At 34.3% G+C, this 6,309-nt stretch overlaps 1 long non-coding RNA gene across 1 annotated transcript; it reads right to left on the bottom strand.

Annotated features, from left to right (window-relative positions):
- Positions 1 to 919: 919 nt before the first annotated feature.
- LOC109705089 lies at positions 920 to 5,921 on the bottom strand. The gene is made up of 4 exons (XR_002214615.1): positions 5,587 to 5,921; positions 4,039 to 4,087; positions 2,890 to 2,936; positions 920 to 1,134 (listed from the first exon to the last, which is right to left on the bottom strand). It is a non-coding gene; the product is annotated as an uncharacterized LOC109705089 (long non-coding RNA).
- Between the last annotated feature and the right edge of the window lie 388 nt (positions 5,922 to 6,309).

Below are 6,309 nucleotides of genomic sequence, written 5' to 3'. Positions count from 1 at the left end.
CTCTACCCGCTCGGTTTCTAAGTGCAATTGACCCTCTAGAAACCTAATTGGGGGTATTTCCGACGCGTTGGTGCGTTCGGATTAACGTTACGAAAAGCCAAAGTAAAGTTATGGGCAAAATGGCCTAATAAGGGTTCGTTATGCCGCAGGTAAAGAACGAAAGGTCTAAAAATCACAAGAAAATCATCGGAGCACCTTTGAAAGCCTACGAGGTGGGTGGTGCTTTTCAAACTCATTGAAATTCTCTCTATGCCTAATGTGTCATTCTTTGAGCATATGTTCTATATATTGTTGCATGCATTTTAGGGTAAAGTAACACTACAAGAAAATGATTTATAAGTGACAGTAAAAACTTGTCACTAAAAATAAAAAATTTGTCACTAATAGTTTTAGTGACGATAAATACCGTCACTCTAAGTTGTCACGGTAGATCCCGTGGCAAATAGATTTAGCCACGAAAAAAAAATATTATCACTAAAAATAGTATTAATGACAAGTTAATTTTGTCACTAAATATTACCTATTTGTCACCTAATAATATTTATAAAATGGTTGAATATTAAAACTAGTTAGCTTAGGTGACAATATATGCCGTCACTAATAATTAGTGACATCACTCTCCGTCACTAAATATTGTATTTATGACGATAATTATTCACTGCACACTAATATTTAGCGATAATAAAATTTGTCATAGAATATTGCATTTATAACGATAATATTCATCACCGATATATTGTCACTAATATTTAGTGACAACAAAATTTGTCACTATATTGTCGGTCATAAAACGTTCTCTAATAACAAAAATGTATCATAATATTTTACAAAATTCTATTTTAATGATAACACAAACTACAATAATATTTGATACAGTTCCAAGCAACCAACTGATATTTATCATAAAAGCAAATCGATGAGATTTTTAAGTTCTAATAACGAAAAGGCATTAATATTCTCACATTCGTCATAGAAAATACCTCCCAATATTTCCAAATTTTAAGTACATGACAATTTCAAATTCAAACTAAATGATTCAATCTAAAATAAGTACATTTGATTATATAGTCCACATCCAAAATAAAGGATTGTCGACTACTAATACTATGTAGAAATTGCACCACTCATCCTTACCTGCAATGAATTAAAAACAAATATAATTAGACAAAATTGAAATCTAAAAGAAAGATAAAATAAAAAAAAATTTGATGTTAAAGATAAGTATGATCCAAGTGGAGCTCCATTGAAACTAGCAAAAAAATAAAGCTAGAAACCAGCAAAAAAACAAATAACATTCAACAAAATAACTAGCAACAAATACCCCGTTTGGACATATACCCATCAAAAAAAAATCCCCCTTAAGAGGTTAAAGAGACTGTATCTCACATCTACTGTGTAACAGCACAGGTAAAATGAGAAGAAAATTCTCTAGGTAAATTCAAGCAAAACTAAAGCTCCAAGAAGTAGCAACAGGGAGCAGCAGCAAAATCATGAAAGCCATCTCTCGTAATTTAAGCATGAAACTAAAATTTCCAACCATAAAACAACAGATGAACTCAGTGTAGTTACAAAAATTAATTGTTAAGAAACTGCATAGTCTGGATGATCCGGCAGCATGTAATAGGCAGCAAGAAATAATTCTTCACATGTTTAACACACTGATAAGGAAAACCTTGAAGAATATTACGGACAAAGTTCACATCCATAACCAAAAAGTTGTGAGTTATTCTATAATGTGTGGTCAAGATGATCAGATAACATTTGCACACTGAAGTAGATCATTTCCGCGCTCTAAAAAATCCAAGGCACAGGTACTACATAACGAGAGTAAGTTGTTAGTAAGAAGAATCAGAGAGTAACCAACAATCATGATTCCTTTACCTGAATATGATATATTGTCCTAACCTAAAAGAATGAAATTTTAGATGGTTATTCATGTACAAAAGAACAATAAGGAAAATAACATTCTAACAAAATGGAAAATTTAGGGGTAGGTAAAATAGATGGGATCTATGCTGAAATGGTCAGTGAAGAAAGAAAGATGTTAAGCTACTCCCAAAATTGTTCATTAGTTACATACAGTTAACATCATAGTGCATAGCAATCTTAGACCACTTTCATCAAATTTAGAAAACCAATCCTTCAAATTCCAATCTAACAAACTTAAGCTCGAAGCAACTAACTACTGCTGTATCTTTACAAAACCATAGTGACGAGGTCAAATGCATAAAAGGAAGTAGAATTGAAAGTTCCTAACAAGACATGAAAAGAATGCATGTTTTGGAAAGAAAATCTTGGCTTGAAAACTACGAAGGGAAATTGTTTCAAAGCCTGAAAATAGCAAATATGATTAAACAAGTCATACGAGTCAGAGAGTGAGAACAATTTAGAGTGCAAGGTACAATTAAAAGAAATTGCACAAATAAGACTCTGATTCTCTAGCATATATGAAGGTGTTCAATCAAAAGTAAATTAATTGTGTTAATGCCTAGTGTGTATGTCCATTAGCATCATATTCATATTTATGGCTTAAATAACTAGCAACTAGTGCACAAAATGCATTAAAAAATAATTAAGGATCCATTGCCCCTTTAAGAGCATGCTTCATAGTTCATGCAAATGAGAAGTCAGAACAGAACCCCATGTGTTCCAAGCCGAAAAGACCAACAAGTTACACTGAAAATCTACTAACAGGAGTGAAAGGAAACAATGAATCAATAGCCTCCTAAGTGCCTCTTTCCTAATTCATACCATGAGAAAAAGAAGAAGCAATCTAGCAGTATAAGTGGGTTTGGTAGTATAAATCCACATTATTGCTTTAAATCCATATTATTGCTTTAACAGCATAAGTACTAACAAGAGATTTTTAGATATTGAACTAAATTGTACCATTAGATCTTTAGTCCTTGGATGCTTCTTTGTTGAAAACAGAATTCCTGTGCCAAAAATCACATATTACTGCCTGCTTTCATAATAATTTTACAAAATAAGGAATTAGAACAACTAAGCTTCAGTGTGTAATGTATGCCAATGATCAACACAACACAGATAGCCCCACGTAATGTGCATATTACTTTCCAGCAGGGTAGAAAATTAGAAGATCAAAATTTTTTTAAAAAAGTCCCACCTGCCAAGTGCAGAAAAAAAACTACCCATTATCAGTTAAATGATACAACTTCCAAGACATAGTCTATATGATAGAGAGAAAATTCAATTATCCAATCTGACACCAAGGAAAACAAACTAAACTAATTTGTAGTCTACATAGCGCACAACCAAAGCATGTCTAATGACAACATTATATTGCGCTCTGTAGGCCCTTTAAGCCATTTGTCCCCTTTTGCTTTAGAAGGATGGAAGATGTGTAGAACTCCATATCAATGGCAAATCTTCCAATATTACTAACAAAAGCTAAACAATGATAATTATATTCTGCAGAAATAAGTTGACAGTAAGTATATTCTCCCCCATAACAAATAGCAAGGGAGATGGAAACAACTGCGCATTTGATGCTAGATAACCCAAAATCACATGATAATGAACAGGATTGATAGGAGATTTTGTCTGCAAAATTCAACTTCTTTTTAATTTTATTCTCGAAGTTTCAATTGTAACAATTTAGCCCCAGAAGTTTGATCTCAGGTTTATCCTAATTTTAATTCGAACCCTGAACTTCAACCTTAATTTCTATTTAGTCCCTAAACTTTGAGATTGAATGTCTAACGCTAACATGGCAAGTGGAACTTCAAGACAAGATTTGCAATTAATGCTCTGAATTTTATTCAAATGCTTTGGTCGTAAAATGCATGTATGCAACTAAATTAAGAGAGTGCTTGCTAATACCATTATGATTGGAAACAATGAATCGCACCATGATCAGGTAAACAAATGAATTGGCCCACCACTCCATCCGCAACAAGCCAAGAAGAGCAGCACAAACAATTACAGATTGAAAATAAGAATGCAGAGTTTCAGGTAATTAAGTAAATTTGGGATTCACATCATTCGAAAGGCTGTCAGATGATCAAATGCATTTACCTTTGGTGGCGTCCGGCAGGCGGCCTTCCTCAGGAGGTTCAGGCTTGTCCTGAAAATACATAGTAAGCCAGCGGTGAATAACGAATTACCCAAAAATTTCTACAAAGATAAGAATAGTGGTGGTTGGGGTCATTGTTCTCGTAAACGCCTTAATCTAATCTATTAAGAGAAGTGTCATTCCACAAATATGAACGAGCTATGAAATGTCGATTGCATACTGTATGTTACTAACTCAATAATTTTCTCATATGCAACCAATGTGGAAAGAAAGAGAAATTCCTCCTTGAGCCAAACATGTTCAACGATTATAAACACATCCCATTCCAAATCCCTCTCAAACGTCACATGGTGATCAAGGTCAACTAAATCCACTACTAAAAACAAAGTTAAATCACCACTTAACCAATAAACCAAAAACCTCAATGAACCTGACATATCATTATAATTCATTTGCTAATCACATAAACTCATGGGTGCTAGGTTCTCTACGTACGTACACTTGGATTATTAGTTTAATTCATTGAGCTAATTAAACCTTTGTGAGCTTCAAGAGATGCCACACTTATTAACCAGTGGACATCTAGATGATTACCTAAGTTTATTTTTTAGCCAAGTTATTTAAGTTTATGTTTTGAATGTCCTGACAAGTTATTTAGTGATAACTGCAGTGTAAATAGAGATTTTTATATTATGACTAAAAATTTTGAGTTTGATATTTAGCTTTTGTGAGATTTTTTTTTTTTTCTTTTTTTGAGAGATAGGTAGCACGCTACCCGCTTCGTTTATTTCATTTAGAAATAAACTTAGCTAGAAATTAATGTGAATCAACTAGGATTCGAACTTGACTCTCGGGTACCAACCACCAAGTCTTGTGCCACTGGCTCTAGAGATGGTCAGTTTTTGTGAGATCTTAATGATTCTCACTTTTCAAGTTACTGTATGTTATTTATGACAACATAATTAACGAGACCAATGATTTAGATGCTGTATATGCGATGGATAACCATGTCCACAACCTTTTTACATATATATATTTGCACCAATCAAGTAATAAGTAATTAACAACTTTACATCCTTTAAGTAAACAACAAATATTTACCAATCAAGATATTCATACGTACAAATTAAACATAACAGTAAAATGTGTGGCATATATAACTTTGTATGTTATATATATATATATATATATATTGTTGACTAAACCTACATTGTCGTTGCATAAACACCATTAATTAAAAGCTCAACTTTAATTAGCAAATGAATTGTAATGATATATTAGATAAGCCTACATGATTCTCCTCTCTCGAAGGAAATAAATTACCATTTAAAAGGCTAAATTTTACAATAGAGATGAGAACCTCAACCCCTTACCAATCAACAAAATTCCCCATAAAATTCAGTATATTATTTTCAATTTCACATGAACCCTAGAAACTAATCACAAATTAAGCTTATCACCTAATTATATATGTATAAAAACAACAACAATACGAATCACGTAAATTCTAAAATAAACCAATCAATCGAAAGAGAGAAAGCCCCAAATACCTATAGATCTCGAGATCGAGGGTATCATCCGAGGACCTCGAGGAGCTGATGATTGAAGCCGAAACTGAGCCCGACGCGGACTTGCCGATGCCGACGCCGTTGCTGTGCTCGTGGTGTGCGGCGGCAGGGAGCGGCGATGAGACGGATGCTGGGTGGGGGATCGGGTGCACTTGCGTCGATCGCTGCTCGTACCCACCGCTGAAGCTCCGCGGTAGCTCCCGTCCCCTCCGATTCGGCGTGGTGATCGCCGGAGATCTCTCCGACGGCGATCACCGGAGATCTCGGCAGGACCGATTTGAATGGGAAGGGATTGGGAGAAAAAAACGTCAGGGTACGTATGTAATTGGAATTAGGTGGGGTATGGGAACTTAAAATACAATGTGCAAAGACGAATAAATAAAAAAAGTGTTGATATTTTTGAAAACATTAGTTTTGGTACGGTGGTTAAGATGAATAGAGGATTTGCAAAGGTTGCGGGTTCGAGTCCTATTTCCCTATTATTTGTGACAGTTTTTTTTTTTGTTTTGTAACTAAAGGCTTTTTTGGTGACATAGGAAATTCAAATCCGTAACGAATGCACTACTTTTTTGTAGTGTAATGAGGAAATGTGATGATTGCATGATTGTGAGCACAACTTGCGTAAGTAATGAGATGGTGAGAAGCTAATAATGTCAAAACCACAGAATGAATCATGCATGAGAGAACAAATGTGGTACGCAAAGT

The sequence above is a fragment of the Ananas comosus genome, unplaced genomic scaffold (assembly GCF_001540865.1).
Source record: "Ananas comosus cultivar F153 unplaced genomic scaffold, ASM154086v1, whole genome shotgun sequence".
NCBI classification, from domain to species: Eukaryota; Viridiplantae; Streptophyta; class Magnoliopsida; order Poales; family Bromeliaceae; genus Ananas; species Ananas comosus.
Note: the sequence above shows the minus strand (reverse complement) of the source record. Positions and strands in the feature narration are given on the sequence as shown.